This window comes from Grammomys surdaster, unplaced genomic scaffold (genome assembly GCF_004785775.1).
Source record: "Grammomys surdaster isolate TR1022 unplaced genomic scaffold, NIH_TR_1.0 234, whole genome shotgun sequence".
Taxonomy (NCBI): domain Eukaryota; kingdom Metazoa; phylum Chordata; class Mammalia; order Rodentia; family Muridae; genus Grammomys; species Grammomys surdaster.
In genome coordinates this window covers 1,744,968-1,766,381 of record NW_021604679.1, presented here as the reverse complement: position 1 = coordinate 1,766,381, position 21,414 = coordinate 1,744,968, and the positions used below count along the sequence as shown (strand labels likewise).

Below are 21,414 nucleotides of genomic sequence, written 5' to 3'. Positions count from 1 at the left end.
CAAAACAAAACAAAACAAAACAAAACAAAACAAAACAAAACAAAACAAAACAGATTTGTGAAGAGGGCAAACAGATTGGAACTGGAGGAATATAGGTAAGAGGAATAAAGTGGAGAGTTGAAAGCTATAATTTCTTTTCCTGTGGTGGTAAAATCAGCGAAGGGTTGGAATCAGGTGGCTGCAGACATGGCTACTGGAACCAGAGCAGGGAAGAGCAGACTTCCCAGAGCATGGTAAGAAGGACCCCACTCCTCAGGATGTGCTATGTGGCATGGTAAGGAGTCATCCCTGAATCCTTTCCTCACTCAGTGCCCATGCCCCAGAACCCATGACTCCACTTCCCAGTCAATTGGCTCCTAGATTTAACAGTTCCATGTTTGATTTTCCTTCCTTCTGCTTCCTTACTTCAAAGCAAAACAAAAGAAAAGTAAGTTACCAGGCCCCTGACTTCTGTTCCCTGCTGAGAGCTCAAAGAAGACACTGCATCTAAAAAAAACTCCTCAGCGGTCCAGAGACACATGTGCTGCATGCGCTGGGGTGCACTTGCGGTTCTCGGTTTATAATTTAGCCTTATGCTTATTTTTATAAAATTGAATAGAATCCTAGAAATGATAGTAAGCACAGAAATTGTACATTGTGACTCATATGAAGTGGGAAGCAGGAAGTCCTAAAACTGTCTCCTAAGTCATCAGACTAGCTAGAGAGTGTCGTTGGCTTAATTACAGGTTTGCACACTCAGAGAGGATGCTGTAGAAATGTTTGAGGAGAAATACCCTTATCAAAAACACACACAGCAAACTGGAATTACCATCCAACCTAGATAAGAGTGTGTGTTTGAAATTGCCTGAGGATATTGTTCATAAAGCAAAGTGATGTCAATCTCAGATCTTTCTGACAACTGTATACATATGACGATCAACAGAATTCTGCTGAGAATTGAATCCTTTCTTCTGGACTCATCTGCAGCTTCTGTTTGGCTTTTTTTTTTCTGTTCTGAAGGTGTTTGCTCACTTTCCTGTAGTTTTGATTTGCTCAGGAGGAGGCCTAGAAGAAAGGAAGGTAAGTGCCTGCATACATTGTGTTAGACCTTTGGGAATTCTTTCCTCAGTTTCAGTATTGTGGTTTGGTTTTGTTTTCTTTTGTTTTTAAACAGGGTGAGATGAAAGCCCATTTTCTTATTTATAAGTATCCCCATGAGAACTGGTAGCTGTGTGAGCACAGAGAAGATGCATGACAAACACCCGATACATCCTATCTTTAGAAATATTGGCAGGATTCTCTAGGAAATACAGTTTATTTTGGAAGATATTATTGTCATGTTTTTTTAAAGATATTAAACACACCTATAGATAATTGTGTACATTAACATTTTAACATTCTTTCTTTGTTGTTAATTTTTGAGACAATATCTTACTCTCAAGCATAGACTGGCCTCAAACTCATGGTCATCCTCCTGTCTCTGTTTTCAGTGCTAAGATTGAAGGTATTAGTCACCACACTTGACTGAAATTTTTAATTCTACTCCTAAACGAATTATCTAATTTTCCCAGGAAAATCAATTTCTTTAAAAACTTGACAATATTTGAATCAACACTAGCCAACCTGGACACTCACAACTCACACAGGGTATGAGATATATAACTCTGAATCTCAGCACAAAAAGAAACCTCCATTGCAGATGCTCTGCTGATCCAAACCAATTAGCTATGTTTTCAGCACTGGGGTAAAAACTCTTTGGAGGCCTTGGAAATTAGAGTGGATTGGGTAGAGGGGAATTTCACTTGACTCATGGGGCCATACACCTGTGATGGAAGTTCTCATTTCCCATGTGGGTAACAGAAATTATAGCAACTATGGCCCATTTATATTGAGTGAAAAGTATGTTATTTTTCTCTAGGTCAGGGTCACTCCTTCTGACCTGTGCTGTTATTTTAATCTATATAATTTCTTTCATGGGGAGATTCCTCTGGCTTGGCTCCAGCCTGCTGTGTGACAGTGCCACCCTCCCTAGGCAACTCATATTCATACACAACCAAAGGTCCTTCAGAGACAAGCTCTTTTTGACTGAGAGTTACCTGCAAGATATTTTTGGTTTCTTCTTTGATCTATACATAAAATTAGTTATATTGGATTTTCACATTCACTTTAATATTGTGTGTGTGTGTGTATGGTGTGTGCCTGTGTCTGTGTGTCTGTGTGTCTGTGTGTCTGTATGTGTGTGGTGTGTGTGTGGTGTGTGCAGCAGTTTTCTGAACAGAGCAGATAGCTCTGACACAAATGCTCCTGCAGAACGGTATTTTATCTGTGTATGTAAAACTGTAATTCCAGCTGTGTGCCCATCACCTGTGATAACATAAGAATATTAAGAGTCATTGAATGTGGGCTAATACTTACTGCTTTATTTAAAGCCATTCAAAGTGCCCAGCTATGCTGATATAAAATATTTTCCTTCATTTGGATATGAAACACTTTTTTCATGTGTTATCATTAAATATAATAGCATGTTTTCAGAACGTAGTTTTGACAACATTGAAGAAAGTAAGGTGATTTGGATGATTCCATGGGAAACTGAGCTTATGAAAGGGGTATTAATTGTGCTTTGTCATTTGGAATTCCTCCAACTACTAAATAGGTTTCTTGAGAAGGCACATAAAATATTGAACACTGAAGAAAATTTGAAGCAACCATGTATGACCACCAGGCAAATAGGTTGATAATCATAGTCCTTTCCAGGCCGGAAGAGAAACTACCAAGTTGATACACCTTGCTCTTGAACATGTGTGTGTGTGTGTTTGTATCTTGGTAGTGATTTTGATTGGACGGAAAAACATAAAATTATAATAGTTGCAGAGAAACCAAGGTGAGTCATCAAAAGAAAATGCCCTGTGAGTACAGCTTGAGACGACAACATGAAATACATTCCATGGCCATAGCTTGTTCTTTTCAAAACTGTTAACATTACTAAGACAATGTATTTGAGCTCATATAAACAAAAATGAATAATCTGGGTCCGTTAACTGAGGAGCACTAACTTTCTAAATAAATCAGTAATTTCCCTGTGAATAAGTATGCATGTGTGTTTGCACCTGTGTGTATGTACACACGTGTGTGGGTGATGTGGGCTCCCCGTTGTGCACCTGCAGGACAAAGCTGGCTTTTCTCCTTGTTCATTTTAGTTTTTGTCAATTTTTCTAAAGTTTCTGTGGTTCTCTGCCTTATGACTTCTACCAGGTGAGATGGAGGCAGTAAAATTTAAGCATGCCTGGTTTATATGTTATCATGTGTTTACAGTTTCAGATCTTAATATGTCATCCGGATCCACGTACCATGGTATGGTGAGACAACAGGCTTTCCTTCAAGGGCCTTAGTTGTATGTGAAAGCAAGAGCTGGGCTCTCATCCATTCAGTAGTTAATTGTAGCATCACTGACCATACAGCTGTATGCCTGTGGTGTTAAGAGTTAGACATAAAAGCTAGAAGACTTTAGAGCTCCACTTTGTAGTAACTACGTCATAAAATGGCATTGTGCCTATAGCTCAGTCTTTTTCTTTATGAAGAGTTTATAATGAGTGTGCTTTGTTTGACATGTCACATAATTTTTTTGTTTGAAATTACAGAGGAGTCTTTCCCTGGTCATAAATAACAGGATCTGAAATAAAAGGAAAGAATAGATATGAAAACTAATAGATGCTTCATGTGATGAAAAGAAACTTTTATAGTGAATGAATTTCACATCAAAGAGAAATTACAATTTGGTTTAATGATGAACTGGGAAATGGACGTTCAGCAACTTTGTGGCTAAAGGCACTTCTAAGTATCACAGACTTTTCTACACCAGAGATTTACAAACTTTGGCTCTACCAGGACTATTCAAAGTATTGGGGAAATATAGATTGCTCAGCTTTGGGCCAGAGTCTCTGCTTCAAGTAAAGTCTGATACCTTGCATGTATGACCAGTTGTCCAGTGGTGTCAAATGGTCACTGTTAGAGAGCTTTACTGATACTCAGGAACCAACTCTTGGTTGGAGCAAAGAAATTTCTCTTTGTTAGAAATGACAAAGACTATTACAGGTTAAATAAATAAGTTCATGAACTGGGAATACTCATTTGTAACAGACAAACTTAGCTTTCCCAGTAGAATGGATGGACTATAAATGAGATTGTTTACAACAAAATCCTTCATAAGGCATTAAAAGACAGGAAACATTAAGGGAAAAACAAAACAGGTGATCTCTTCTTAAACACAAATTTCAGTCAGCTTCATTTTAAAAGTATATGGTATATAGTAACACAAAACCAAAAATACCTATCACCAATATTTTACTCATCTTTTCTTGTTATCTCTGTTTCACCTGCTCTTAAAGAGTTAACAACTCTGTTTTTATTATAGTTCAACCTCACCCGAATAGCCAGAATGTCTTAGCCTTATATGGTTCTTTATTACTTACATGTACTACATGTGTCTACTAACTCAGTACTATTACTTACAATTCAGTAAGATTCTGATAAATTGAAGTTAAGTGCTAATCTGTGGGATAGAGTAAATTAGCCAGAACTGCAAAGCATATCATGACAGATATTCAGGGCTTCCCTCAGTGATGATGAAGACTACACACCTGAAGCACATGATGTAGTTGATCATGCATCATGCGGATGAAACTGTAGGAACTGTGGGCCATTAAACATACCATACAAGGTTGTTGAGTGTTGCTTCTTCTTTGTACATTATTTCAAAGCACTCAGAGTAAACAAGCTATCTGAGAAGTTCCTGAGTCAGATATCAGAGACAGCTCATCCTAAGCCAGGAGTCAGCTTCTAATCCTCACTTCCATTTTGACATAATGAGGGAAGCACAAGTAAGAACAGCCTGTTTGCCGTGTGTGACCATTTGGCTGAAAATTATCCTGTACCACAGCCAGTCAGTCAGCTGTTACCATGCAGCTTTCCACAGAAACCATAAAATGCTTACTGTTCTATAGGAGAAGATGAAGGCAGAAGAAATAAAGATGATATGAAGTCCTTTTCTTTGTGCTTGAGAGAATAAATCCAAAATGGACTTTTAGCGCTCACACTAAACCAGGGCACCCACTCTTCTGCTTATTTTGCAGGAACACTGAATCACTTAACCAAATAAACAACACAAAGACACTGTCAATTGAACTAAGGTCTAATTTGTCAATAAATATGTGTTACAGTTGACAGTAAATTCTGTCACACAGGTGCATGTGTGCCTTAAGATTCCACATAGAATTATGACCTAAGTCTACCTCTAGAATAAAAACTTATAGAGATCTGAAATCTTGTAGTTGTTCTGACTACAGAGCAAGGGAGGATGGAAAGGAACTATTACTGGTTGACTGTAGGAAAGCCATCATCTTTTCCCCTACTCAATTAGTGCTACTTGAAGAACCTTGAATAGAGATACTGATTCATTAGTGAGGAAATGTTTTTATATTCTCAAAAGCAGTGGATAAACATTACATTAGAACACTAATAAGTAAACTTCATGTTTTTTTCATTTCCTGGCTTTATAAAATCATTGTTTTCCAACACTTTGCCAACAGTATCCAGATTTGGGAGTTAGGTTTAGAAGTTGTCTTCTGCTTCAGAATAACTAAAATGGTTATAAATATACTAATGTAGGTTTGTCTTCCCTTTCTATTCTGTTTTCTGTGTAGTTTAACAATCTTAGCCTTCTTTTTCTACAGAGGCAAAAGTACAAGTCTGTTTGACACAGACCCTCTAACTCATCATGTGCCTATCCAAAGTGCTGTGGTTGATGCTGGCTTCAGGGTTTTGAATGGGGAGGATAATCTGTGATAACAAAATTGTATCCCTTTCTTCCTGCAATTACCTCAGCGTCCGTACAGCCTTGACATCTGGAAGCCCCTAGCTACTGTCGCAGCTGTGATTCCTGCCCCTTTACAGGAAGTTAAGCACATGTTCCAAAGAACACTCATTGTTTTGGTATTTTCTGGGCACTCAAAATCAAGGCTATTAGTGAGCACACCGCTTTGTACCATGCACATATTGGAATCATGTACCCATGTGAGACACATCATAATATGAACCACTTACTTACAGATGGTGTAGGCTGTGTTTGCTTAGCAACACACACACACACACACACACACACACACACACCACTTATCATTGGTATATCTTGAATTTAGCCATTTTTAGTTAGATGTACACTGGTCTTCAGTGTTCTTATCTTTGATTAAGAAACTCATCTGTTGTCATTTTCACCAATGATCAAGGTCAGAAGGACCTGTGCCTCAAGACACACTCCTATTTAAACTGTTAGAAGAGAATTGAATTAGCCAGTAAGTGGGAGGGTTTTAACACTCTGTCTTTGTTCATATAGAACTTCAGATAACAAACAAATGAACTTTCAAATACTTAGGAATCTGTTGAGAAATCTGGAGTTTCCCAAATGAAATACAGAGTCACTAAGTGTTGGTAAAATCCAACTGACTTTTGGCATCAAATAAATGTAGGGAAAGATTTTGTGATTTTAAAACTGATGAACACGTGTGGCTGTTTACATGGCTTGCTTTGATTCTTTTAAAATGATCAAAAGGGGTGGGTGCTGCACGGACTAGCTATTAACTTATCTTTAAAAGATACCCATAATGATTATCTTCATCTTAAGAGCATTAGTAGGTTTTGTTCACAAAATTAAGAGGGAGATGGATTTTACTAATGCTCTATAATCATTTTGTTAATCAAAATGATTGCCAGCAATCTTCTAGAAATGAAACTGATTTACTCCAGAATAGATTGAGCATTGTGGTGGCTCACAGTGCCACTTGGCAAAAATATAATTGCATATGATTTTTATTTAGTTTACCAATTTTATTTTTATTTCTGTTTATTCATCTTGCTTTCATTTACTCCAAAACATTAAAATAGTCTCCTAGCATATTATTTGCCCTAATTTGCTACTTAATTTAATTATTTCCCTTTGCTTGATTATTTTTTTAATTTTGCACTCATAATGATTAGTAATCTCTCATGAATCAACAGTTTATTTCAAATGATTAAAGCAGGCTTGTATCATTTGTGCAATGACTTCTCTATCCTCTTTTGGTTAGAACTTTTGGCAGTGTATTGACAATATGTTCACATGATATTAATTTTATATATGTTTGAACAGTATGTTTACCTGTAGAATATTGTTTCTCTGATAATCAGAAGTTATTGGACATTATTCTAATATTTTAATATGCTATTTAATACTGAAGGCTTAACTCACTTTGAAACATATCTCTGGATAATGGCTGGTTTCTCTACCTTCACTGCTCCACAAAACATTGCCAGGGCTCATCTTTCTGAGTAGCAATTACAAAGCCCAGAAAACTGTTTAGATGAATTTTTAAAAACCCAATTTAAAATTACATACAGACTACACAATGCATCTTGTCCAATTCCTTTGTTGCCTTTATCCCTCTGCATTTTGTTCTCTTAGTAACAATTCACTTTTCATTGCCCCACATTGAGTAAGAGCAAGTTTTGTATTGGTTTGTGCAATTCTTGAGCATTCAGACACAGGTGAAGTATTTTCAGAATCAATACGGCAGAATTGTATTTACGATGCCCTGTTCACACACCGTTGATGCTTTCTGACACATTGGACAAAGCATTCCTTTTCACTGCTACTTAAACAAAAGCACATGAGGCGCCCTGTTTGCAGTGAAGTTCCATCCGTCTGTCTGTACATGTGCAGAAGGGGAATGCGAAGACTTGCACTTGGGAAGACTGTACCCACTTGGGAAGACTGTACCCTAGTCTTTCCGGAGAGAAGATTCAGCTTGCAATAAAGATCCCTCAACAGAAGTGTCTGCAGTAGCCTTGGCTCTGAGCAGACGGAAAGGGCCCCCTGTTTATCTGGCTTACAAGCCACTTGCAATTGCTTAGAAGGGCAGGTTGATGATGAGACCATTTAGCAGCTCCAGATTTGATTTAGGTTGTCTGCTTGTTGAAGGGTATTGTGCAAAACTGTCCTTGAATTGTTTCTATTGGACACAATATGTGTCAAAACTGCTTAAGTTTCTCTTCCCATTCATTTTGGCTTTTCTCCCACCTCCGAAATCACTTTTAACTTTCCAAAGACATCTTACTTCTACAGCTCATTCTTAGGATCTTTTATGTCATGACATAAAATGTAACAAGATGAAATTAGGATATTTATGCACAGGATATTGTACCTTCAAAGTATTTAAGCCAGCCTTGGTAAAGTTCATTGTCAAGATTTCCCCACATGATAAATTTGGATGATACATTTTATTTTGTATAGTGCTTGGGGTTGAAACCAGGGCCTCACACATGCCAGCCTGCTCTCACTGAGACACATCCCCAGACTGGAACTAGTATCATTGGTCGTTAAATAGACAGTCTTTAGTTACTGAGAAGTTCTTACCTACAAAAGAAACTAAAAATGATTATTGACTATGAGAATAGAAAAATATTTCTAACCTCCTATATTTTAGAGAATTCATTACTCATTTTTTAAATTATTAAAAAAATCACCATACAAATTTGTGAGATCTAAAATATACTAAGATTTTAAAACTACCACCAATATATTATCATCTGAAACAGATAACTTGGGGACAGATTTTATAGTGCCACATATAATGGACCATACGAATATATCTAAAAGGAAAATGGCTTTTCCTTTGTCTGGTTTTCCATGGAAACACAGTGAATCTGCTAGGAAAATCTTCCAGATCATTTTCCTCCCTTGAGAAGTAAGCATACATTTTTTAAAATTATAATTTAATGTAAAAATGTGAACATATCAATAATCTGTGACTTAGAATCTTGACATGGACTGCATGTAATTTGCTATAATGTGGCAAATATTTTACTTCAAATCTTTGCTCTCGAGTTTTCTCAGAGGTGCAAACAGTGTTGATGTTCTGCTTAGCCTTGTGAGCAAAATATATTGCCATTGATCCAGAAGAAAAATTACAGAAAAGAGCAGCGAACTCCAAAGTCCTGACTTCCGAACATAAAAAACATGTAAACGGTCTATATCAACACATGGAGTCAGCGTCTAGGCTCTTTATAGCAGATGTGGATATTTTGAGCACATTGTTTTTCAGCACTACACAATCAGAACGCAGCCCAAAATAAAGATGGGAGAACACAAAGACTTGCTCCATTAAATGTGTGTTAGGTTTTATGCGGTGTTAACAAGGTGACTCTGATGGAAAATGTAGTCTGTCTTAGTTTAAGACGGAAGCACAAAAATGTTTTCCTTCTGGACAGCAGACTTCAGCACTGAGAGAACAGAGCAACAACTTGATCTGCACTGTGATTGCAGACCAAAAGATTTCACGGCATTCCTACCTCCATGCTAGGCCTATGTGTCTTTAATGGCATTTAAATTATAGTCCTCTGTCACCACACAGTCAAAACACCACGTCATGTTGGATACCACATTGCAATCAGTCAGGGTGTCGCAATTAAAGAATCCATATATGTTTGCCCTTGTTTTGCTCTTTTGATCGAAAAAGTAAGAGAACTATCTTTTAAAGTAGGTCTATAGTTGAACACATCAAGATGGACAAAGGTCATGCTTTTATGTATAGATTTTCTTTCCCTTGTGTAATACATTCCTCTCATAATTTTATTTTAGTATTCCCATCTATTTAATATATCACATGCGTGTTACACTTACACATGATGCTTAGAAATGTAAAGATCAATTATAAGAATGTTGTTTTCTCTCAAAACAAGATATTTGACATAAAGCCTTCTTATACTAGACTAGGTATTAAATATAAAGAAAAGTCACCACACTCTGAATTCTGGGATGGCATTCAGTACAGATGGCGTGTTTCAAATGTCATACAAGAAATGAGTTTTAAATGGAATGTGTACTTTTAACAGAATGTTTATTATAGTGACTTCACAATAAAACCCTTCTGAATATTAGCATTTCAAGATACACAAAAAGATGCTACACTTTCTATAAAAGCAGTATACATCCACCCTATTCAATGGCTGATGTAATTACACACGTATCTATACACCTGTACCATCAGTGAACAAAGACCAGAACTAGCTTTCAAGAGCACGAGGCACCTTCGTAACCGACTGGAGAGCGTTGCTTTCATTCTTCATAGTGCAGTATGGACTTAATGTATTTGCAAGAGGAGAGGTTTAGGTCGCTCACAAAATAATGAGGTTTTACATAATATGCTTGCCCATTTTAAAACTCACATGGAAAACAACCGACTTTAATACTTTCATGGGAGGATTTTTTGTTTTGTTTTTGTTGTCATTGTTGTTTTGTTTTCTGAAACTCTCTTAAGTAAGTTTTAGCTGAGAAGATTTATACCAAAAATATGTGTCATGTGTATCTCAGTTTTGGAAAAAGTGATTCACTACAAATAAGTGGATTCCTACACTTCTAAAAGTTTTGAGATTCGAGCAACATTCTCTGTCTCTGTCTTCTACCCTCTCTGTATGGGTGTGTGTGTGTGTGTGTGTGTGTGTGTGTAGAAAATTACATTTTAAATGGTATGAAACATGGAAATAAAAAGGATGACTGTAAAGATAGTTCTCAACCTGGGAATGGCTAAGATCTTACAATATCATTTCAAGAAACCAGGTAAGAAGTGACAGATATATTTATTCAAAAGAGGGACAATTCAGTTCTTTCTTCTACTAAATTGGGTTAAATGCATCCACAATGAATTAATGTTTGGCAAAAAAATTCTTTACAAATATTTTACTGACAGATTTTTTTTGAGCTAAATAAAGCCACACAATATAATGTTTTAATTGAAATTCAATTTCCTTTTGTTAGAAGCAATGGAACTAGCCAAAGAAGGACTAGCCATATCTGGAAGTGAAGTCAGAGAGGAAATTCTGCATGTATGGGGAACTGTAGACTATGACTCTCCTCCCCATTTACTCCTAGGATTCAGGGTAAATTTTTTTCCTGGAAGTCCATTACACTTATATATTCATCAATATATAAATACAATCTGCCTAGTCTGTAAAATGCTACTTGTCTCTTGTTGTTTTAATTTTAATTAAGTTTCTTATATTGTTTTGTTATATGGCATGGCATCCGCATGAAACTCTCTTGGCCTAGAACTCATTATGTAAACCAAGCTATCCTCACAGAGACCTGCCTGCCTCTGCCTCCTCAGTTTTATAATTAAAGCCATATATTGCTATAATTAGAGGATTGGAATGCATACAGAAAAAGTAAAACCTTTTAGAATAATGTAATATGGAACTCAACAAGGCTTTCTTTACAAATCTAAAAGAATGAAATATGTTTGTGCATATGAATACATATTAGTAGTTACTTGAGTAATTTTATAAAGCCTTATCCAAATCCACTTTTCATTATATGAGGTCAATGCTAGTAGAATTTGCACTTCATATGAAAAACATAATTAATGCTACAAAGCATTCATTTAAAGAACAGCTCAAATTACCATCCAGCTCTAGAACATTGCTGCTCTTCCAAAGAACTGTATACCCATTACAACATATGCTCAGCGCGACACATCAGCTGCCATTGCACTCTATGTATCTATGAATCTGATTACTCTGTTACATCATGTAAACAAGTATATAGTCATTTGATTGGCTCATTCCAATTATCACAAGGCCCTCATATTTAATTCACTTGGAAAAAGAATATTTTTTCTATAACTAGCTCATTTCAATGATCACAAGGCCCTTAATTTTATTCATTTGGAGGAAGAATATCCTTTCTTTTCTAGACTAAATAAATTATACATGCATATATATATATGGATGAATGGTATCTATACATATACCATTCATCCAACTCACTAACTCTTAGCCTGTCATGAAAATGCTGTTAAGAAACAAACAAACAAACAGCAACAACAAAGCACCAAAATAGTTGTTAAATCTTTTCTTTTCAGTGCGTTTTGACTATGAAGATTCTTTTGTAAACTTGGATAAGTCCGTAAGAACACCTGTGATCTCGTTAGTACAAGCACCTGCAATCTTCACAATAGGAGCACGTTTTATCTTGTGATTTTGTCCTTATGAGCACCTGTAATTTTTGTCACTACGAGGGTATGAGCACCTGTGTTTTTGCCAGTATGAGGACTTGTGATCTTGATGTTAAGTTCTTGGGTTACTTTTATTAATACTTTCTTTGGATTGACAGAAAGCAGGATCCTGATCATTGTTTATAAGTTTTTAAATTTTAAAATATTTTCTGACATGAATGTTTCTATTTTTCTAATGACTAAAACTTTAGTGTTGATGTAACATTCGTTCTGATGTTCTTAACTTCAATCTTTTAAAACTGAAAATTCTCCCTAATAACATGATCTTGTGCATTTTATAGAGGCAATTCTTGTTTCTTCTTCAAATGATGGACTGCATTTATATGTAATAGCCATCATAAAAGTATTGCATACATTTTAAGATATTCTCTATAGTCTATAAGTTAATAAACACTAGCTAGGTAAGTCTACAGATATATATGTAGATCAACAATTAAGGAGTTTCATTTGACCTTTCTTACCCAGTGTAGCAGAGAGTAAAGTGTGATTTTAAAAAGGTAAGTGTCATACAATCCATCCATTATTAAGGGACAAAGACAGAGTGCCAGCTCATGCCTTTCTACTATCAAACTTATTTCAAACGCAATACACTTCAGCATCCCTCTGCTGAGTGAATTCTTATAAAAGCACTACAGTAGATTACCATGCAGTTGGCTTGCACATCTCCAGAGAGATTATCTCTGAAAGACTGAATCATGTTTGTGAACTTCACAGCTAATAATTTGTTTGGAGTGCTGGTTCTTTCTGTTGGCCTTTCCCTATCATCCCTATCATCCGTGCAATGCAGAGCTACCATTGGTTTCACTGAAGTTAATTTACCATGACAATTTTAAAAGATAGGTCAAAGTCATGTAAACAGAATGACACTTAAACAGATTATATCAAGTATGCAACATGCTGTATATTAAATGTTTTGTTTATTTTGTTTCATCATGATGCTCAGGCTGACCTTGAATGCTCAATCTTCTTGCCTCAGTACCATAGTGCTTGTATTACAGAGCAGCACCATGCCTACCTCACCATAACCCATTGGATTGTTTCTTTGTGTACTTGTTTGTTTTAAGACATGGGCCCCTGTATTGCAGGCTGGCCTAGAACTCACTATGGAACTGATTCTTCAGTCCCCAGCTCCCAAGTGCTAGGATTGTAGGTGTGCACCACCTCCCTTGCAATTCTTTGATCAGGAGTGTAAGCCTCCTGTTTTGTATGTGTTGGGTTTAAGAGCAAATATTTAAACCTTAGTCTCATTTCCTTTAAGAAGAGTTGTTGAAAGACATTTCTTTAAGTATGGGCTTACAGATCACAAACAGGTTTTGAGAATTAAAATTTTTCCCTACTACAGCACCCTTGAGGATCTTCCAAAGTACTAGTTACTTATCCATGAAGAAGTTTAGTCTTTATCAACAGGACCATTTTTCATATGGTTGCTATTGAATTTCCCAGAATAGAAATGCTATTCATGCTTGCACACACAGACCAAATCCAGATTTGGCTCCTTCCCTGTTGGATTAACCCAGTTCTATGTCAAAGAACTGGACTATCATTTTTCATCCACAAGTGCAAATGAACAGGCACAATGGTAATGAATTTGAGTTTTTCTTTATATGACTGAGAAAGTCTCAACCCTAGTCATTTCATCAGCATATCTTCCCTTGTAATAGCCTTCTACACAAAAGAGAGGACAGGCAATGAGGGCATTAAATAATTTAATTAATAACAAATAATTTATGTGATGCATAATTCATAATATATTCATGAAGTACATTTAAAAAACCTTCTAGACCACTACCTTCCAAGAGGCTTATTAAAGAAATAGATATTACAGTCACTTTCCTCCTTACTACATACTCTATATGACAAGTGTCCTGGTTACATGTACAACCACAGGGCTCCACCCAGAGACCTTCACATGGGAATCCCAGACTCTGATCAGCACTCTCTGAAATTCCCATAGTCTCTGACTGAGCAGGAGTCTTAGGTCAACTTTGATCTTCTTTGATTAATGTCAGTTCCTCCAAATTTTACTTAATTAGTACAAGAGAATATCATGATAACTAATAATGGAAGGCTAAAATGTACAATGACAATTATGATAATAATAATAACAACCCAATGATAAAATAATAGAAAAGTTGTTTTATTTGATGAAAAAAGTGAGAATAATGCCAAAATAGTTTAGATATAATACTTCTGATATAATTATCAGACATACAAACATTCTGAAATATTGATACAGCAAATTTCATTTCCAAAGAAGAATAGCTATTTGGTCTGATTCTTTTTTCATTTAAATAAAAAAAGAAGGTTATCTAATATGGGCCAAGTGTATCATGGTGACTTTCTGAGTTTGCTCATTTGTTTTCCCAGAACTAGTGGCTTCTCAGACATTAATTTGAAAAGGCCAGCCACTACCAACTGTTTTAATGATTGGTTTGAGTGAAGATACTCCTCTAAATTCCACTTGTTTTAAATCTTTAGGAGCATATGGGTTTTTATATATTAATATTCTTCCTTTCACTTTTAAAAAATTGCTTTATAAAAGCACATACAACTCAAGACCAAAGTGATTTTTAATTAAAATTACCAAAGTAACTCAAGATACATATTCTATAGCATTATGAGGTAGTTGGGTAAAATGGGGCTTTAAAGGGAATGCATGAAGTTGACTTAAAGAGAGGAAGGAATAAGAAAAGGAAGAGAAAATGGAGGATTCCGTATCTGTCATCTTTCATGAACTGTAAGGACTTGAGGGGAAGAAAAGCTAAGCGTGTAATTGACATGCCAACTCATTTCTGGAGAACTCATTGCTTAAGGGATAAGAATATTATTAAGCATGTATGTACATGTCACTATAAAATAAATTTTGTCCTATATTTACATATGTAATTTTGTAAGTTGAGGAGTTGGTATGATTCTATTGTATGTTATAAATAACCACTGTAATACACAATTAGTTTCAGCATTTATTGCACTGGGAGTGTAGTTATGTCTAGAGTTTGTCCCTGTAGTATTAACATAGTTTGCCTCGGATATTTGTCTGGAATGTTGGAGGACAGAATATGTAACTGAATTTGCCCTCAAAGTCAAGATCATCTTGCCTGAGCTTCACCCTCCCAGATACTGGGATTTCAGTTATGTATTACCATGCTTGGATGTGCTGAATTAACTTACTTACATTTATATATTACTAATTTGAATTGATTTAGCATAAATTAATATAAAGGTTAAATATGGAAGTAGCCACAACTTTATAAATGGTCGAAATTCAGAAATCTAGGTATATTTAGGTACTTTGAAACAAAAGCAAAAACAAAAACAACAAAAAAAACAAAAACTTTCCCATTCAGAAGCATATCTCTAGTAAAATTTTTAGGCATTTTCCTGGTGATTAACGGAAACTATATTGTTTGAAGTGAAGTTCTCTTGTAAATATACTAGCATGTTACTGGTCATGTCACTTGTATAGAATGACGGTCCTCAATGTGAAGGACATGCATGGCTCACCCCGCAGGAGAGTCAACAGAGAATGCCAGGCTGTACTATGACCATCGAAGATGAGCTCTAAAGAAAGCTTTGTGGGATTTCCACAAAGATGTCTGCTCCAAAGCATAAACAAGAATGAACAGGAGAAGGGAGAGGAGATAGCAGAGAGAGGGAAGGAAAGAGCAAGTCCATGTGTCTTCACAGGATGTTCCCATAAGCCCCCTTTTCATTCTTTAATGTCTTGACCATATGAAAAGGTGAATTAGAGGAACCTTCAGTTCCATCTGTAACTGATGAACTCACATACTAACACTGTTCTAAGAATTTAACCAATCCTTTAACATTCCTATTGTCTTTATGGTCCTGTCATTTTGACAGGAAGTTGTTGTGTTTATCTATCCTTCTAAGATGAGCTACATGAGCAATAGCTACCGTGTTTGAGTAGAGGGCAGAGAAATAGAAGGAAGGCAGGAAGTAAAAGAAAGACAGGAAGGTTTTCCGATGCTGACCTTAACATCTTTGAAATTTATTCTATCAACTTTTCAAAGCTGCATCTGTTCCTTGTCCACTTTGCCTTGCAAAAATCCCTGTCAAAGAAAGAATTATAGAATGAGAAACTGATTCATCCCTGCCATAAGCTATCATGTAGCTTTAGAAAACTATTGTCTGCTCTGGTGACTGTAGAAGCTGTCTGTATATTCTGCTGCCCCTTAAGTAGGGCCCCAAATCACTTCCTAGGTATCAAAGCATTTCGTACATATTTTAAGTTCAGGCTTAGCACTTTCAGACACCCGCCTGCCTCTCTTCTCTCTGTGCCCAGACACATGGATCTCAGGGATATGTGTTATTTCCCTAATGAGCTGTACATTCCCCCCACCTCCACCCCCAGCTTTGCACAACAGCTCACTCTCCTTGAATTACTTCTACTCTTCATGGTAGGTCATTTCTATTCATCTCTTTAGTGTATCAAAGTTGCTTAAATTGCTCAAAATTACTCAAAAATAAAGCCAACCATTGAAATCTTTTTCTTCAAGAAGTCAGCATTTACGGAAATACCTATGGCAGCAAACTATATCACAATTAGAAAAAAAATAGGGAAATATTTAGAGTTTCTAGTCAGATATTTCTATATTGCAGTTAAGGAAACTGAGTAATGGAGGAAAAGATATTATCCAAAGCTACATAGTTCTAAATGAAAGGAGCAGGAGGTGTGGGTTTTTTTTTTTTCTTTTTCATGTGAGTCTCTGCAGTGGTGATTACAGCCGCCTTTGATTCAGACAGTTCTCAACCTGACCTTGGGAAACCTGTTACCCTCTCTGCAATTATATTTAAAACTGAGGATAAAAATACATGATCCAGAGAAGTCAGCATCTCCTGTTAAGTCTGTATATGACATATCCTCGCTTGCAGAGAGACCTGCAGGTTCTGGTAGAGCAGAAGGCCATGGTTCATTATGGGTGGCAGAGGTAGACTTATTGAGTGGTTCTATTTTAAGTGCCCTCTCAGGATCTGGTTATTTGGAGCTCTTTACTTAACTGATGTGTGTCTATTATTCTCCTTGATAAATTAAAAATTATTAGCTTGTTTAAGGCACTTTACCATGTTTGAGCAGAAATTTCTATTGCAGACTGGATATACAGCAGTGAAACACAAAGTAAAGCTGGCACTCTGATAGAAGGTCGTTTCTCACAGGACACACAGACAGTCAACAGACAGACTAGTGACCCAGCCTTATGTAGCACCCAAATCTTACCCAGCCTTATGTAGCACCCAAATCTTAGTGTGTACCCTATTTTCTTAAAAATTCTTTCTATAAATGTGTTGGGGTGACTTACTTCTGTGTGTCAAGTTCATACTGAAAACTCATGTAGTTTGGTGTTAACTCTACCCTCATTTCATTTCATAATGTCTCCTCTGCACTGTTATTTGGAAACTTTAGTCTTTGTTGTGGCTTGACACACTATGTGTTTTAACTTTCTCTTTCTTACTGGTTTGTGCTTGGTTGTGTCCCAAAATTTTAGGGGGAAGAGCTTAACATATCTATGTACATATCTGTTCACAGGTCATCTTATATGTACATAGATAATATATGTTATACTTTATTATAATAATTTATTATTATAATTTATTATATATAAGATAAGCTTGAATAATTTATGGACAATCAGTGTCTTAGTAATTATAATTAATAATTATAACATCTAGTATAATGGCCTGTGGTGATGAGCACAGTAGAGCAGAGTCAATTCATAGTTAAAAAGACAGGGCTGCTGTTTCTTTTGAAACAGTGAGCCAAGATACAAAGGGTCATGCTGGATCAGAGCCATGAATTAAGTAAGAAAAGCCAGTCTAGCTAGTGGTCCAACATTCTAAACCAAAAAATGGCATGTGTCAAGGGACCAAGGTGCCCTCTGCCTAGCATGCTCTGTTAATGGCAAGGACATTTTGCAAATGAAGCAGAGAAGTCAGAGAGGCAAGAGGAAAATAACACCAATAAAACCAAACAAACAAAAAATACAGAAAATTCATGTCATCCAGGGACTTTGATTTGAGAAGATAGCCTACCAAACAGAGGGGTAGGAGCTCTAGGCTCTCCGGGTATTCAGTGCAAAAGACTTGGTATATGTGATTGTGATGGAGAGAGAGAAAAGCATGCCATTGTCTTCCTATCTGTGTGATTAATAACCACCACAGCGAGCACAAAGACTTCCACACAGGATTGAGGATAAAGAGAAGCTGTGTAAAGCTCTACTAAGAGAGTACACACAGATGAATAATGAGACCGTTTATGATCTTATTATATAAAATGTGAACTGATCGTGGTAACATCCATAAATAATCTGAAAGATCATTCCATTAGCACAGGTTGTGAAACTTTATTCACTTTGAGTTATTTTAAATGCTCACTCATTGAAATAATTTTTTTCACCAAGGATATTATATTGTAACCTGTTGTTTGAACATATAAACACACCAATACACTAGAAGTCTGGTCATACCCTACCTCTCTAAAAGGAACTGCCTTGGAGCAAATGTTTTGCAGAGCTTGGCCACTTAGCTCTGTTGTGATATTTTCATATGTACCCTAAGCAAGAAGGCAAGGGAGGAATATAAAATTTATGCTTTAGCATATATATTTATTAAAATTATTTCTTATTAATTTCTGCATTCCCCACATTTTCTGTTTTCAGTAAAGATGATGGCATCTTGAAAGAGAAAGTTCTCAACTCACTTAGTATCCCCCTGCAAGGTGAGCAGACCACAAAGCTTCCAAAAACAGAAACCACTTCCCTGGAAGTTTTTAGATAAGAGGCCATGCCTGTGTATTGTTCAATTCTTGTGTACCAGTGAACATAATGCACCTAGAAGATTTTGTGAAAGAAAAAAAACCATATACTGCATTTAGCTTCAATAAGTGTTACAGAAAAATGGAAACAAAATCTGCATGGAGTTAGTAGAGACGATGTAGGCTTTTAATTATGATCCTGGACCAAAACGTTTGGGCAGACTGCCTGCTGTACATTATAAATTAATTCCATTCATTATTTCCCTACTTCAAGTTTTGGCTGGCCTAATTAATGGCTGTTATATAATTTAGGCTTTGAGCACCTCCCTGCAAGGCCCCTAATCACCTGGCGCAGAGGCCCAGTGAAGACAATTGCCTAGGCCTCCCAGAGTCTGACTTAGACAGACTTGAGCCTCTGATTTATGGACCAGCCCTCCTGAAGCAGAATGCATATCCAAGACAAAGCTCAGCCTCCAGCAGATTCTGTGTCTGGGTCCTTCAGTGTGTTGCCTAAAAGCTGTCACCAGAGAGCTGAGTCTCTGGAGTGACCCTAAGTCAGCATGCCCAGCCTTCTTCAGCCTCTGGGGTTCCACTTATCCTGTGCTCTGAGGTATGCCCTGAGTGTAGGGTGGTAATAACTACCCCTGCTAGGTCCTCAGCTGATCAATGAGCAAAACAGACAGGCAGCTGAGTCCCTCTTGCTATCCAGAAACTGACTGCTCAGCTTCCTGGGAATGGAAAGTAATTAACTTGTTGCAGTACTCATTTCAAATGAAAAAGTTATATATTCTATCTGACCTCTTCACTTCAGCTCATGTAGTGATGTGTAAAAATTATTTGCAAAGAATTATATGTTAACAAAAATAATAATGCCTTTCCTGACTTCAAGGCAAATTTACTTAGGGGCTAGAAATTAGTTTATCATCTTATCAGAGACAAAGACATAAAAATCCAGCCCTCTATGTTCACTGATCCTCCTGGAAATGCATACTCCAGCTGCAGGTGGCACACAGGGTCTCATTCCTGATAAGGCACAGACTTGAGCAGTTCAGATGCTAGAATGAACTTTGAGCCTGGCCAGATGAAGCCACTGAAAACTTCCTTTATTCATGCTTCATACTTCTCAATTCTATTGTTCCGTTTACAGCCTTACAGGAGGTTTGTGTTTTGAAAATCCACTGATGTGCATGGTGATGGGTTAAAGGCCTGGGATGAACCCAGTCACAAAATAAGCTTCAGTCCAGTGTAAGAATCAAGATAATACCTAAGTCCAAATTGATAATGGAGATATGTCTTATGGACCACTCCATGGTCCTATGAATCTGAAATATTTTCCCATCAGTTCAGGGCATCAATTGAATAACGAAAGGTATAACTTAGATGGTGTTTTAAGGTTCAATGTGTGTAAAATTTACTTATCTATTCAATTTTTGATTTAACCTTTCACCTTACAGATATTGAAAAGAAAGGAAAGAATTTCAATTAAAGGATAGGAAGAGGAGGAGGGCGAGGTAGTGGGGAGGAGAGAGGATTATTCAGAGATGTAAGAACCAGAAAACACTTTTATTTTTGAATATGAACACATAACTCTGTCCTAGAAATAATCCATTAAGCAAACATGCTCTTCGGAATGAAAGACACCAAGTAGACACTGATATTTTGTGACAGTTTGAGATCAAATGTATTTGCCTATGGCTCTTTGGGCGAGGCGAGGGAGGCTGAGGCTAGAGATGCTAGCATTCCACCGGGCAATGCTGTGATGACATTGATCTAAAGCAACTCTGAAGTTTCAGACTTTTAAATGCATTTGTGAAGCAAAAGGGAAATGCCATTAGAGGTGAGGAAGAAATGCACACTGTCACAAGAAACACAAAACTCCATCTCTTACCCCTGTGCCAAACTAACAGAAATAAACACGTAAGAAGACTTTGAATGTGGAATGGAACTAGTAAAATACCACACAGCCTAACCCATGAATTTCATGAAGCACCAGTGGGGACTAGACCATCAGGGACAGTGGCTTGTGATTATGCAGTCACTTCTCACTCGTGATCCATTTTTTTGGAATTTTCTGCAAGTTACTTACATTGTCTAAGTCTCGATTTATTCTTTCATGAAAAAACAAACAAGCAAAAACAGAACTAAACTAGACTTGATGATAAAACTGAAAATCTAAGTACTCATCTATATTGATGGTAAATGCAAACTTAACTAGAGCTCCCTTCATCCAAACTTGACACTTTGTCATTAGCTTATAATTTTTCATTTGGAGCTACTCAAGTTTTCCTGATTGAATGTATTCTTAAAAATGGTAAATAATCTAAATTTCTACCCATATTTAGCTGAAATTCTACAGTGAATATGGTGTCTACCAATCTAACCTAGAAAGGTTTTGTCAAGTATCTACCTGTCATGTATACAGTTTCTCAAATTAAATCAAACCCTTGTATAACTTTGAGTCTCACAGAGGAAAACAATGTTCAAGGTGGTTTTGGTTGTTTCCTGTAGCTTAATAATAGGGCTGGTATTGAATAAGATATGTTTAATATCCAGTGTGTTGATGGATAT

The 21,414-nt window shown here is 36.6% G+C and overlaps 1 long non-coding RNA gene across 1 annotated transcript in view; it reads left to right on the top strand.

Annotated features, from left to right (window-relative positions):
• LOC114626401 overlaps positions 1–21,414 on the top strand; it is a 58,640-nt gene that overhangs the window by 33,231 nt on the left and 3,995 nt on the right. The window lies entirely within an intron of this gene.